We start from the raw sequence: 16,484 nt of genomic DNA on the forward strand, positions 1-16,484 counted from the left end.
ATTTGGAATAAAACACTCACATTCCAACGAAAAGTAGCGATACACTTTTTTGTCGAGACTAGAGCGACTCAAGAGATTCAAACATTAAAAAGTGAAACCCCTTCGATCACGATTTTAATTATACGAGTAAAATACTGCAAATTTTTAAATTTACGGAAATAAAAATAGTAAAAAGTGGATAATAATAGTAACGATAGAAACATTTATTTTTAGAAGTATTTAAACGTCATAAACCTTGATACATGTGCTCCCGTGGCCGAGTGGTTAGCGTCATAACTAACATGCCGGGTGTTCGGGTTCGATTCCCGTTCTGGTCGAGGGAATTTTTCGTCAAAGAAATTTCCTCCGACTTGCACTGTGATCACGCGTATTCTAGAGGTTGCCACTCAGAATGCATTCAAGGCGTGTTATTTGGCATAGAAATCTCAACTAAGTACTAATAAAAAATGACGCAAGTAATACTACGTTGAGACGGCGAAGTTCCTCTAGGAACGTTAGTGCCATTGAAGAAGAAGAAGAAGAAGAAACCTTGATACATAGCCCGTTGCAATGTGTGGATTCTGGGAAACACTTTTTCAAATCACCTTAGTTCACCACTGTATTCGCGAATCTAGGCCCGGAAGGAGAGACGAAAAAGCGTGTCTTATAGGTCGCTCCGATCTGATTCACGACGGCAACGAGGACAACGAGGAAGAGACCGTCAACGCCAGAGCATCGAAGATATGAGCGGCCTTATCGCTTGGTCTCCTCCCATCCTCTTCGAAACTAATACGCATAGTGGCGAAGGCTGATGCTGCTGGGCTCGATTCGAGAGGTTGCTGCTGCTGCTGCTGCTGTTGCTGACAACCCTGCCGGTTGCGTTTCACATTTCACCCTCGAATCACCTGGGAGCGGAAACCTTAGCAGCGGGCGTGAGATAGTAGGTGCAGATTAATGAGTTGAGAGAGTGCATTGGAGGACTTTTAATAAAGTACACTGTGAAATGCCATAAGGTGTGGTAAGGCCTTCATTGGAAAACAACGGCCAATTATGCATGTCCCTAGGAATAGAGGGGGTGGTATAGACCCCGGTTTCCCATAGAAATCAGAGCAAAGGTCATCAACTCCAACTCAAAATAATTAAACTCACTTCTGCTGCCTCTCCATTAACCGGAACCAACAAACTTCGATTCACATCGCGAAATTCGCGTTTCACAGAGGTCACTCGCCGCATCATGCCTGACCACCATATGGAACACTAGATCTCGCGCACGATCCGGCCCAGAACCTTCTGTTCCGTTTGGTTCGCGTTTTATTTTTTCCTGTACCTTGTGCCCTTGATCGATTAACAGTTGTTACGACAAACAAATGGAATCCACCACCATCACCACGAGGGATCGCTCCGTCGCCGAACCGGGGCCTGATTGAACGCGCGATCGTTCTTCCCTCCTTTCGCCAATCAAAGGGATCGAGTTCAATGAACTTCGACGAGCGCAGCTTTTCCGTACGCTGTTTTTTCGGCATTATTTGGTGTGTGTGTGTGTGTGTGTTTTTGTTGATGGTTGCGATCCTGAAGCGCCTCCTGGGCCCAACTGATTCACGAGAGTAGCTGTGCTGTGCAACTCGCCAAAGGAAGGAAGGGAGTTCGCTATCGGGATCTCCGGTCGTTTATTTGTTGCTAAAGGGCTGCGCTACCTCTAAACTGCAACGAGCGAAAGAAAAACAACGCGTGCTGTTGATTGATATTTGGCTGTCTGTTGCATTTTTGGCGATGCACCTTGTTGTTTGGACGTTGCTTTTCTCTCGAGTTGGTCTTCTTTGCAGGAAGACATTGATTGTTCTTAGAGTAGCAATTATGGAGGAATATTGAAACTGAGAATTTTGTTTTTTCATAAACGCAAAAACGTATAAACATAAACTTTTAGATTTTTCACAACATTTTGTAGACTTCGGGAGCCAATAGAGAGTGTGTTAACATCTTCACCTCTTCATCTACAATATCGAGTCTGATTCGTGGTTAACTGGTATATTAGCAGGGTAGTGAAATCATTCAATACGTGATAGAATTAAATCTTAGGATAATGGGTTAATAAACTATATTTGGCACACATAATAAACCATTATTTGATTTTTTCAATGTATTTACGATGAAAAATCTAAACGTTTTTTTTTTTTCAATTCATTGATTTGTAAGGGTTAACCGCTATAGCTATCTAAAAGAAGCATTGATCGTTATGAGGCCATGAAATCATACGGCAGTTTAGAGATTTCGATATTCATTATTTGATCTTATTTTCACCAGCAATTGTATGCTGTGTCATCACATATTTACCAAATCTTATTCATCTGTGCTTTTTCTTCCTCAAATCTGTTTTCTTTCCAAATGATGGCATGTTATTCGGGAGGATAATTAGATAAATAATATCAGTTTTTTATTCAGAATTTTAAAAATCATATTATCATTGGTAGCGGAAGGGAGGTAAAGACAGACACTTTAAGTAAAAGTTGATTTGGTTTCGTAATTTTCACAAAAAAAAAATAGTTTTTCCAGATGTAGTTTTAGATGATATGTCAGATTAAGTCAGACCGGATCAGGTGACATTTTTATGGTTTCGAGAAAACGAGCCTGAAGTTTGATGCTGAAAGGGGTTTCATCGAGAGTTCGAAAAAGGCAGGCGATCTGGCGTTGTGGTAACATTTATACCTTTCACGCTCAAAGTTACGAGTTCAATTTTCACTCCCGAAATTCTTCCAAAAATGGAAGTAAAAGTGAAGAATCAGCCAAAAGCGTTGAAAGTCACTATAATACAGACAAAAAAAATCGAAACGTTATTCCTGCTGTACGCGTGATTTTCAAAATCTGATTATTGTGGTATGTAGCTTACATGCCGGGGGTTCGGGTTCGATTCCCGTTCTGGTCGGGGGAATTTTTCGTCAAAGAAATTTCCTCCGACTTGCACTGTGGTCACGTGTATTCTAGAGCTTGCCACTCAGAATGCATTCAAGGCGTGTTTTCGGCATAGAAATCTCAACTAATTACTAATAAAAATGAAGCAAGTATGCTACGTTGAGACAGTGAAGTACCCCTAGGAACGTTAGTGCCATTTAAGAAGAAGAAAGAAGCTTATGAAATGCTTAACCTAATGCAATCAATAATTCGAAATTTTTAAGTTTGCGATATTGTCCCCCCTCTAAATTAACGGCGGCCATATATGCCACATATGTTCAAACATTAGACATCAAAGTAGATTTGCGGTTGATTTTTTTTTAATTCGTTTATTTTTACAGGCTCAGTTACTTAAGTTTAAAGGAGCCGAATTCTTAAATATATTTTTAAAACTATATATATATATATATAGAAACAATTTTCTTACATCTATGGTTAGTAAGGTGGAAAACCGATTACTCGCGGTGTACTCGAGTTTAGAAGGGTGACATATTTTTAGGAGAAGGATGGGATATAAGGAAATTGTAACAATGTTGATGAGCACTCAATTCTTAAATCTATTCGTATATCTATAGTTTATTTACATTTCAACTTATTCTACTATTTATAGCAAGGGGACGAATTACCCGCAAAGGAAGGAAAGGAGGATGTAGGGACAATCACACACGAAGATCTATAGCTTTAAGGAAAACATATATATGGGACATGTAATCAAGGTCTAACCGAGCCAACACATCTCTCACCGGCACATTGGGCTGTCTTCCTCGGGCCCGAAGGGAGTTTTCTAAATTCGATCTGGCGACCAGATACACCTCGCACGACCAAACAACGTGCTCGATGTCGTGATAACCTTGGCCACAAACGCAGAGATTGCTGCTGGCAAGATTGAAACGAAAGAGTAGTGCATCTAACGAACAGTGATTGGACATGAGTCGGGAGAAGGTGCGGATAAAGTCCCGACTCAAGTCTAGACTTTTGAACCACGGTTTGAGGCTAACCTTAGGGATAATCGAGTGAAACCACCGGCCCAATTCATCTTCATTCCACTTGCGTTGCCAGTTAGCGATGGTATTTTTGCGAACTAAAGAATAAAATTCATTGAAGGCGATTTGACGCTGATAAATATCGCCTTCAATTGCACCTACCTTTGCCAATGAGTCAGCCCTCTCATTACCCGGAATTGAGCAATGTGAAGGGACCCAGACAAAGGTAATGACATAACAGCGTCTGGATAAAGCACTCAAAATTTCTCGTATTCTCTCAAGGAAGTACGGCGAGTGCTTTTCCGGCCTCACTGAACGGATAGCTTCGACAGAGCTAAGACTATCCGTTACAATGTAATAGTGTTCAACAGGTCGTGAGGCGACGCTGTCCAGCGCCCAGTATATCGCTGCCAATTCAGCAATATATACCGAGCAAGGATTCTGAAGACTGTGTGAGGTGCTAAAAAATACGTTGAACACTCCAAATCCTGTGGACTCATTCATAGAGGACCCATCAGTAAAGTATATATTATCACAATTGATACGCCCATACTTTGCATTGAAGATTGTAGGAACGAACCCCAATCTAAGATTATCTGGATTTTCATGGATTTTCTCCTTCATGAACAGATCGAAATGTACAGAGGAATTGATGTAGTCAGGAAAACAAACACGGTTGGGAATATACGAAGAAGGAACAACCTGCATAGAGGTGAATTCATGATATGAATTCATGAATCCAGAATGAAAATTTAGCTCGATCAATTGCTCAAAATTTCCGATCACCAATGGATTCATAACCTTACACCGGATGAGGAACCGAAGAGATAATAGATTGAAGCGATCTTTTAGTGGGAGTACGCCTGCCAAAACCTCGAGGCTCATGGTATGCGTTGAGGGCATACATCCCAACGCAATACGGAGACAAAGATACTGAATTCGCTCGAGTTTAATGAGATGTGTTTTGGCAGCTGATTGAAAACAGAAACTGCCATACTCCATCACTGAGAGAATAGTTGTTCGATACAACATAATAAGATCTTCGGGATGGGCTCCCCACCAGGTGCCGGTAATTGTACGGAGAAAGTTTATTCTTTGTTGACATTTTTTACTCAGATACCTAATATGGGCCCCCCAAGTACATTTGGAGTCGAACCAGACCCCAAGATACTTGAATGACATAGCATGAGTGATCGGTTTACCCAAAAGTTGAAGCTTTGGTTTTGCTGGTCTATGCTTCCTAGAAAAAACCACCATCTCTGTTTTCTCCGTGGAGAATTCGATCCCTAGCCCAATGGCCCAGGTTGAAAAATTGTTCAAAGTATCTTGTAAGGGTCCTTGCAGGTCGGATTCGTTTGGTCCTACGACAGACACCACTCCATCATCTGCAAGTTGTCTTAGGCTGCAATTTTGTGTAAGGCAATTGTCGATGTCGCTTACATAGAAGTTGTACAAAAGGGGGCTTAAACATGAGCCCTGGGGGAGGCCCATGTAAGAGACCCGACTTACTGCCGAATCTCCGTGAGAAAAGTTCAAATGTTTCTCACAAAGCAAGTTATATAACATATTATTCAATAGAGGCGGCAGACCCCGAGAGTGTAATTTGTCTGACAAAACCTCTATTGAAACAGAATCAAAGGCCCCCTTTATGTCCAAGAATACTGAAGCCATTTGTTTTTTTTCGGCGTAAGCCATTTGAATTTCTGAAGAAAGCAACGCAAGACAATCATTCGTCCCCTTGCCCCTGCGGAACCCATATTGTGTATCTGAGAGTAGGCCATTCGTTTCAACCCATCGATCAAGGCGAAACAAGATCATTTTCTCCAACAATTTCCGTATACAAGACAGCATTGCTATTGGGCGGTACGAATTGAAGTCGGACGCGGGTTTTCCGGGTTTTTGAATAGCTATAACTCGTACTTGTCTCCAATCATCTGGAACAATATTATGCTCCAGAAACCGATTGAATAAGTTCAACAAGCGATGTTTCGCCACATCAGGGAGATTTTTCAGCAAGTTGAACTTAATTCTATCCGATCCCGGAGCAGAATTGTTACATGAAAGCAGAGCAAGAGAGAATTCTACCATCGAAAACTCGGAATCAAGATCGCACCTATCTTGTGGTATATCTCGAACAATTTTTTTGTACAGGAGCGGAATCAGGACAAACCTTCCGTGCAAAATTCAAAATCCATCGATGTGAATATTCTTCGCTTTCATTCGTTGAAGAGCGATTTCTCATGTTTCGAGCCACTTTCCATAATTTTTTCATTGACGTTTCTCGTGACAAACCTCCCACGAAATTTCGCCAATAAGCACGTTTTTTTCCCTTTGATCAAGTTTTTAAATTGATTTTCAAGGTCCAAATACGTCTGAAAATTTTCAGGGGTTGATGTTGAAACCAAATAAGTAACAAACGGATTTCCTTTTTTCTTGCAAAACGCAATGTTGACTCATCCGAAAAAATACCGTATGCCGTAAGTATCGACTCAATTGGACATCATTTTCTAGCCCCAGAAAGTTGATTTTGGACAAAAAAAATTCTCGAGATGACAGTAGTTTTTCATGCAGTTTTAACATTTGGCATAAAAAAATTGTTTTAACCCCGATTTCATGTACTCCCCTCTAGGATGATTTTTCGATTTACAAAAAAAAAACTCAATGACTTTGGGTCATAATTTGGGACATAGCTGATATTTTGCATACGGTATTTTTTCGAGGGAATCAACATTTTGCTGAAAGTCCCGTTCGAAACTTCGCAGGTCACATTAATACCCTAATGTCCATTCAATATTCTAGATTTCCGAAATCCGAAATAAATGCCTATCCAAAATAAATGCCTAGATATTTACCAAAAACGCTAAAGGTGCAAATATATCGAGAAAAGTGTTTGTTTCTTCTAGCCAAATTTGTGAATATCACGTTTCAAAAGAAAACCCACAGGTTGGCGATATACTAGCAGCAATGACACCAAGCTCAAACCCCATCCTTTTTTCGTGTATGTGACGTCAAATAAAACATAATAATAAGATGAAGGATATTTGTAATGTATGTAAATAATATTTATGTAGAAGATGCATACAAAGCAAAATTGATGTTTGTGAAAAATATGGCAAATTTAGGAGCATTCAAGAACACATAGGTTTCTGATCCAGAATTATAATAATAATGGGTATTTCACTAGGGACAAACGACGCCATATTTTTTCCCGCTTGAGATTTCTCTTCAGTAAGGTTCGCCATTTCATAATGGAAAGATATACGATCCAACAACGAGTCGAGATTAATATTTACTACCGAAAAAAAATTATTACCGAAATTTGGAGTCAATGGCCTCAACTTTGAGAGCGCTGCGTCCAATTTATGGTCGTTATAATCGTCCTGCCAGATCAACAACTGAGCGTCTAGCTGAAAAATTTGAATCCACAGGCACAGTACAAATGTTCTCGTGTTCTCTGTGACGTCGTTGTCCGGCACGTTACTGTAAATGGGAATCGCTACCGCACAATGATAACCGAATATTTTTGACCCGAAATGGCTGATATGGACTTGGACAATATGTGGTTTCAACAATATAAGAAGAAACCCTATCTACCAGGACATAGCGTCAGCTTTAAACAGTAGAATCCGGGCAGAATGCGATGAAAACCGTTTCAACCAGTTTAAGAAAACACTGCAAACAATGGAAGGTGATCGCGATATGCTTTGGAAGATTTCCAAGGCCATGCGCAAATCTTCTAAATATAGCCCTCCTTTACGTCAAGGTGATACGATAGTACCATCCTCATCAGAGAAAGCAAAATTACTGGCAACGAGTTTTGCTCAGGCGCACAGCAATCAAATGACGGATGATGCTGATACTGTTGCAGTGGTGGACGACTCGATTAGCCGCATACAGCAGGCCAACCTTCTGGATGCACATTATTGGCTTATTCGCCCGAAGGAAGTTGTCGGGACTATCGAAAAACTGAAATCCAAGAAGTCACCTGGACAGGACCTCATCCGTAACTGCGTGTTGAAGAAATTATCTCGGAAGGCTCACGTGTTCCTTGCCAAAATATTTTCTGTGTGTATTCGATTTGGATACTTCCCTTCCTGTTGGAGGCATTCAGTTGGCATTGCTATCCCAAAGCCAAAACATGGCTCCAACAAATCCATCGCACTACAGGCCAATAATCTTATTGCCTACGCTCAGCAAACTACTCGAGCGGATAATCCTAACTAATCCTGATGAACAGTTTGGCTTCAAGGGAGGGCACTCTACAAACCACCAACTGGTTAGACTAATAAGGGAGGCTCGAAGCAACCGCGCACATGGCAGATCTTCGGGTATGGTTCTCTTGGATGTTGAGAAGGCGTACGACTCCGTTTGTAAGGAAGCAATTTTGCGTAAGATGCTTCAAGGAAACTTTCCCTTGTTTATCCTAAAGATCATCCGTTCCTATCTGATGAATCGCTCATTCCATGTTGCGGTCAACGGCCAATCATCAGACTCAAAAACCGTGCCCTGCGGAGTTCCACAAGGCCAACCTTGTGATGCTTGAGGATGTTCAGTATTTTCTGTTCGCCGACGACACTGGCATCATTACGTCGGACTCAGACCCAGTGATAGTTGTCACCAAACTGCAAGAGGATCAAAATGCTATTGAAGACTACCAAAAGCGATGGAGAATCAAAATCAACGCTAATAAATCTCAAGCAATATTCTGTATATTGTGGGCAACAAGTTCCATGGTCGGAAAACGTGAAGTATCTAACCTTGGATCGGAAGTTGATTTTTGCTACCCATATAAAGGACACCCTGAGCAAATGTGACAAGCTCACAAGAAACCCTTATCCGCTCATTAAAAGGCGCTTGCGTCTCGACAAACGCTCAAAGTTACTGCTGTACAAAACGGTGTTCAAACCGTCAATGACGTATGGATGCCCTGCTTGGCATGACTGTGCTGCTTCGCACAGGAAGAAGCTACAAGTGAAGCAAAACCGGCTCCTAAAAATGATGTTGAATTTGGACCCATTCCATCCAACCGAGAACGTCCACAAGATATGGAAAATATGGAAGAAATCGACGAATGGTTTCAGCGAACACTCCCTAAATTTTGGACTGGATGCACTACCTCAGCAAACCCATTGTTGCAGCGTTTGGCGCCGTAAAAGTAGGATCACAAATTTTATTCTTCCTCATACTATCCCCTAACCTTTTCGCAATAATCGAAGGTTTTTTGTAAATTTTCCGTCAAATTATAAATAGCTAGTCCAAGGGTCCAACTCAGTGCTCTTAGAATTATTAAGTCGTTGAAAGGTATTCTATATCTCAACTGATGTACTTTAAACACTTTATATTGCTAAATCGAAAAATATAAAATGAATTGAATTGAATAGGACGGCGCCACAAGCCACACAATCGAGTTATTGAAAACCAAGTTAGGTGAGAGTGTCATCACACGAAATGGCCCAGTCAATTGGTGCGATTTGACGCCGTTAGATTATTTCCTGTGGGGCTACGTCAAGTCTATAGTCTATGCCAACAAGCCAGCGACGATTGATGAACTTCGCACGAATATCGAACGTGAAATTGCAGCAGTATCGGCCGATTTATGCTTGATAACCGTCGAAAATTGGGTTCACCGTCTGGACCTTGGTGGTCATGCAAAAGAAATCGAGAAATCGATGGTACCATACATAATGGCATCAAATGTTCTTTCACATGAATAAAGAATTTCATTTATATCCAAACCCGTTTTTGTTTTATTTAAAAAAAAACTTTTGTAGCGCTCTTATTGAAAAACTCGATATTATTCGTAGGTATTGTTTGACCTTATAGTTAATTAATTCCTCGTAAATTACGCGGGAGACATCGTACTCAACATATGTGACCAAGGTTGCAATCCATGTTTTTTAAAAAACAGGAAGAATGAAAACAACAATCATGACGAAATCAGGATAGCTCATATTAGGTTGTCCGGAAAGCTCGTGTCTTTTTTTTGTGAAAACAAAAGTGTCATTTTTATAGGCAGACACACATTCAATAAATTTTATATGCACAGTTTTGTTTCACAATCTTTCACGCAGCTTGGAAATTCCATCCTCCTAAAGGTTGTGTCACATCAAATTGCATCACGGAAAAAACGCTGTAGAAATTTAATTTTTAGGAATTATATCTTCAGCTTTCGCTTATAATCAGATAAGAGTGTATAGATCACGTTGGGCATGCTTCACTGTCCATTTTTCGTAAATTTGGAAAAATGTCGTCGAACGAAAAAGAGCGTCGTGAATTAATCCTGTGCACTCATTTCGAGAATCCGGAGTTGTCACATCGGGACATCGGTAAGATGATGGGAATCGTCCAATCCACGGTCAGCAGAGTACTAGAACGATACTTCGAGAACCTAACCATCGACCGGAAGGTGAAGAACGGCAAAAATGGATGCTCCGTCAGTGAGAAAGATCACAAGCGCGTAGTTAAGCAGTTTAGACGTGATCCGAGAAGTTCGGTCCGGGATGTCGCCAATAAGCTGAATTTGTCAAGTTCATTCGTCTAGCGGACCAAGCAGCGGGAGGGCCTGCGTACATACAAGGTTCAGAAGGCTCCTAACCGCGACGAAAGGCAAAACATGGTGGGGAAGACACGAGCCCGGAAGCTGTACACCGAAATGCTGACGAAGCCGCATTGCCTGGTAATGGACGACGAAACCTACGTCAAAGCGGACTTTCGTCAGCTGCCGGGCCTGTTGTTCTTCTCCGCAGAGGACAAATTCAGCGTTCCGGAGGAGATTCGCAAGCAGAAACTGTCCAAGTTTGCCAAAAAGTACATGGTGTGGCAAGCGATCTGCTCTTGCGGAAAGCGGAGCGCCCCCTTCGTGATGACCGGCACGGTAAACGGGCAGGTTTACCTTAAGGAGTGCCTACAGAAGCGCTTACTACCACTATTGAAGCAGCACGAGGGCCCGACCATCTTTTGGCCGGATCTCGCTTCGTGCCACTATTCATAGGACGTGTTGGAGTGGTACGAAGCCAACGGGGTCACCTTCGTGCAAAAGGAAATGAACCCGCCCAACGCGCCGGAGCTTCGCCCAATAGAGAAATATTGGGAAAATGAGAAAATGGATTTCTGTTAAAAAAAAACTACAACCTGACGTTGTACAGAACCTTATGGACGGGGTAAAGAGGAAGGTGCGAGCATACGGGCCTGGGCTCGAAGTATGAATAAAAAGAAAATGCCAAAAGTTGTTTATTAGTTTTTATTTTACTGTCTAAAATTTTCAAAAGGATCGGTCTACTGGGCGAATTTCTACAGCGTTTTTTCCGTGATGCAATTTGATGTGACACACCCTTTAGAATGTTTCCTTTCTTGTCGTAAACTTTCCAGATATTCTTATGTTTGTCCATTTTTTTTGCAGGGAAATGGACCTGTGTAGGCGCAATATCCGGTTGGCTCAGATTTGAGATTAATTACGAATGATTATGCAGGCACTCCAGATTTTTTGTTAAAATACCTGCAATTCAAATTTTGAACCGTATAAGAATTTTACACATTATACATATAAAATCTATCAAATGTAAATCGGTCATCCTTTTATTTCTAATATTGCGTCCCTTTATTTCTAATATTGCGAGGCGAAAATCTTGTTGTACTAATAGAATAACACTTTTAGAATAGAAAACATAAATGAAAATATTTTTTTTCGTATCGCATGTGTACTCTACTTAATAGAGGAACAGTTCATTTTGCGCAAATGGTGACAAGTATTCAACAAAAACTGTAATAAAAATTTTATATTATAATGAATAGTTCTTATGAAAATAGCAGAAAATGGTTATGTAACAGTTAAGACTACGTTTAATGCCTAAAAACACATTTATTGTAATTATTTTCATTCGAAATGTAACGATTTGAAACTGGCTTCGTGCGGGCTAATCCGATAGAGTATCTTTCTTTCACGTCAAAATCGAGCTTTAATAAATGTCGACATTGTTTTTTCGAAAACACGAACTGCTTCCGAATTTATGGATAATAAGTGAAAGAAAGATTAAATATTATTCTTTGGTCATAAATAATACAATTTATTTATAACTTATGTCAACAGGTTTAATTATGCGCGTTCGCTTAGTAAGCGATCGATCGTGAGTTCAAAACTCAGGGCCCTCATTGACCATCTTTGTGTTGTTATAGAATAGCTACGTCCACGCAACAATCATCAGCGATGGAGATCGATCCACGGTCGAAATAAGATCGATTCATCCATACAACTGCTCTGCTCTGCCAGACACATCGGGCTACTGTTCTATAAATAACTCAACAATGATCAATCAACTGTCTCCGCTGTCCGGTCTAACTGGATAATGGAAGAACAGATAGAAAACTCTTACGCCTAAATGGCTATTGTGTGAATGTACCATATGTAATGGTATAGAAGGAATACTGGCGAATGGCAACTGTGTGTAATGTGCTAATTATAGATATGATAATCATGTGACATGTACACGATTAAAAAATTCGGCTCTGTTACAGCTAAAATGCTAATGAGCCTCAAATAAATAAATGGGATAAAAAAAACAGGTTTAATTATAACCCTAATGACTAAGCTACACTAATACACTTAAAAACTAACACGAGAATACGTAAGCGTGGAGTTAAAACGTCTTTTAAGTGTTGCGCGCGATAAACCAAAATCGAACACGGAGCTGCATCGGTTGAATTCACGACACACGCTCGACATCGGTTCATTATAGCTGTAGTTTGTACGAGAAAACGGTATCTGGAGATAGTTGTGAGACCGCAGGCTGCGCCGTTGTATGTTAAAATTCACTAGTTCAGGGTAATCGACGTGGGATAATATCAGGTCCGATATGAAACAAGCTTTAGAAATATTACGGCGATCATGAAACAAATCGAGTAAGATGAACTTACAGCGTTGCTCATAGCTTGGTAGATCATTGGGATTACTCCAAGATAATTCAAGTGACTATTATGACTATTATGACAGTTGTCATTTTCAACCAGAAAAACTTTGTATGTTTATTCCAGATAATTTTCATCCAGATAAAGTGAAATGTACAAAAATGAGGAAGAATCAGGCAAATTGAATTTTTGTCAGGGCATCAGCGAACGTGCCAAAAAGTCTGGGAAAATCTGAAAAATCAGGAAGGTAGGCATCTCTGAATGTGACACATTGTGACGTATTCTTATTCTTCTTACTTCTTACTACTTACTTCTTACATCTTACCTGGTACTTAACGGAATGCGTTTTGATATCATAGATGGCTTCAAAGAAGCGCTGCTCGAGTGCAAAAGGTTAATGATACTTAATTTTGTTTTTTTTTTCAATTTTAGTTTTATCAATAAAACATATGTTATTTCATGACTCTTAAGTGGATGAATCCATCTCATCCTCGTTAAAACACTCTTCCTCCTTCAAAGCATGCACGGCCGCAATTACATCATTCGGGCAAGAAGTTACGCACGAGCCCATTTCCGAGTCAACACCTGTTGAGCGTGCCGTGCGGATGGATAGGTGGATGGCAATAACAAACTGGACGCATTCCGGACGGCTCTCTGGGTTGGCGTTTAAGGGGGAGGGAGGGAAGTTGAGACGCAGGCGAATGGCAACAAATTCACACGCACTTTCTTCCGGGCTTCTATTGAACCCTTGCGCAGGATCGACCAGCTGACTGTGTGCGCAAGGACTGACTGAACACGTGCTCTCACCTCATCGCACACGCTAATGCGATTACACAACAATTGGAGCCCCGGCCAACGAAAGCCAACGGAGCATATCCTTGCCGACCATCGAACCTAGCTGTGGATTGACGGGTTAATTGCAATCAAGATTATTGACCTTCATTTAGCGCATATTTCGTGCTTTCCTGGAAGGGGGAAACTTTGCAAAATAGGTCCAAAAAAAAAACTGGTGGCGAAGATACAAACGGTCCGAGAGGGCAGTGACCGCGCTGTCGAAACTGTTGTGTTGAATTGGCAGAGTGAAAAATTGAAGGTTCCCAAGAAGGGTTCGCGCGATTTGCGCTCCGCAGCGCAATAAAATTGGACTGCGATGAAGAGGCAAATCCCGAGATTCCCTCTAAATCTAGCCCCCGAGGTCACACTCTTGCGCGCAGGCTGCGCGCTCTTCCGCACACAAACACACACATGCCGCTCCAGATTATGCGCTTCGGCGTGGGTCCAGACTAGACCGCGATTTCAGCTACGAGCGAAGATTATACTTTATTATCTCGTCAGTAATCTTCTTTTCGCACAACGTTGACCCTAGGTGCGCCTTTAATTCGTGTGGTCGTCTGCATCTATTCGGGACAACGAAAAGAGCGGGGAGGGAAGAAGGGAAGAAGGATGCAATGAAATTGATCCCCCTTTGGATGTCCGCGAGACCACGGCTATGGCCTGTTACTGTCGACCCTGGCCATATCTAAGCAGATCCTACCGCTTAATGCGGAGCAGCCCACGACCGCGAGGATAAGAAGGTCCCGAGCTGGGGCCTCACGTTCCGATCTAGACGCGCGCGCAATCGATGGACCCTGGCGAAAATCGTGCGTTAAATTTTATCTCACGACTCGGCGATTCTTTTTTTTTCTTTGCCTCCGTCGTCTTATTTCGTACCGCCCTCAAAGCCTCAACCGGCCACCGAAGCGCAGAAATCGATTTTGTGCTATATTTTTGCTTTCCTCTCACTCGATAGGAAATGCCCCCTGGGAAATGAGCTGGTTAATGGGCTTGAAATAGTTTTCTTCGTCGTGGGTTGGTTTTTCACTTTTTTTCTCATTCTTCTATTCTGCGCATCCACTCTGCGCGTCACCGGGATGCTGGACATGCGTTCGGATTGAGAGCTGATAGCGCATAGTTCACGGTTGCGATGACGTGATGGCGACGTTTGAGGGACACGAGAAATTCTCCGCGCTGACACTAATTTGGATGTAGCAATCGGGAACGTGTTGATTGGTTTCGTCGTTGTTATGGTTGGCATAGTTAATGTATGGCGTACGGTTTCGAATATGGTCTTCTTGTTGACACAGTCTCTCTGGAGCTTCTCTCTTCATAATAATCCTAAATCAAAAAATGTGAAAAATAATCTGAGTTTGATTGCGATGAATTTTTGGAGAAAGTAAGGCTTTTTAGGCACTAGTCGTGCTGCGACATTTTTCATGTCCAAAACATCAACCAAAATATGACGAACGGTCTCGTAGAAAAGATATTGAATTCACGGAATGGCTCTCTTAAACTTAAATGACGATTTCCGATTACCATTCTTTTTTGTTTGTCGATGTTTTCATCAGTTGAAGAGGTGGATGATCGTCCTTGACGTGACAAATCGGCCTTTGAACGATTTGTACCGTTTCATGCACCATTGTTTTTGACCTGGTTTAGTCATCAAATGTATTCTGCAACATTTCCAAAGTTTCGGCACAACAAACTTTGTTTGCGACACAAAATTTCACACAATATCTTTGAACGATAGAATTACAGATATCAAAAATCTCCGAGCAAAAAAAAAAATAACTTGTTCCTAATGACACTGTGAATAAACTAGATGACAGTAGATGCTCAAAACTGACATTAAGACCACTGACACCAACACCAGCATAAAAGAATTCGAACACTCACGTTTCCCCCCAAAATTGTTTTTCTGAACACGATCTTGATTCCTAATCGATAATAGTAAACTCCATTCTAATTTCTTAAATTGTAATAAAAAAGTATTTAAATGGAACACTTTTAGAATGCAATTTAGCTCACTACCTTTTGATTTCTTTCCAATTTTTTAAAAATAATTTTCGAGATTCTTTGTTTTGTTCTCGAGATCCTGTTGATCTCACAATCAGATGAACGGCCACCAAATCCTTTTTATTTCTATACCGATATTCGATGTCAAACCGATATTGTGGTTCTCAGATTTTCGTTAAAATTTGTTGTTTTGTACCTTATCGCAAATATTAAACCCGTAATTGTTTTTTTTTTTTTCCAAAAATGATTTTTTTCACAAATTTCTAACTTTTGTATAGCTGGAATTTCGTCTCCGTAATTATTGACTGTATTTGATTTTTATAGTTTACTATTTTTTATAATTTTCCTTGAAAGCAGAGGTTTTTTACATTACAATCTGAGTGTTTTTTTTTGTTTTTTAGCAAGTATAATAGAAGACTAGTTCATTGGCTTTAACTTGGTATGCAGATCATCTGAATCGGTACAGTCGTTCAAAAGTCCTGAGAAACTCTCATGAGAAATAATCATTTGTTTTTTTATACTAGAAATTAGAAATTTCTTCTCGAAGGAGAAAAAAATTGAAAAATATTTTTTTCCATGTTCCTTTTGACGGAGGACTACGTATTTTAGGACTATATGTGGAGTAAAATTAGAATCTAATCACTGAACATGTGAGATAATGAAGGATTTCGAATGCTTATGACTTTTCTAATAGACCGCAAAGATATTTGCATCAATTGATTGGAAATATTTTCGCGTCTGTCATAAAGAACAACATTTGATTTAATTTAATGTTTTTTATTTAGATAAAGTTCAATAATTGTAAAATGTCAAGCATTATCAAAACGCTCTAAGTACCACGTT

General features: G+C 40.6%; 1 protein-coding gene across 6 annotated transcripts in view; it reads right to left on the minus strand.

Moving 5' to 3' along the window:
• Window positions 1–16,484, minus strand: part of LOC129770692 (protein tramtrack, beta isoform) — a 618,642-nt gene that overhangs the window by 578,504 nt on the left and 23,654 nt on the right. The window lies entirely within an intron of this gene.

Source organism: Toxorhynchites rutilus, chromosome 1 (genome assembly GCF_029784135.1).
Source record: "Toxorhynchites rutilus septentrionalis strain SRP chromosome 1, ASM2978413v1, whole genome shotgun sequence".
NCBI lineage: Eukaryota > Metazoa > Arthropoda > Insecta > Diptera > Culicidae > Toxorhynchites > Toxorhynchites rutilus.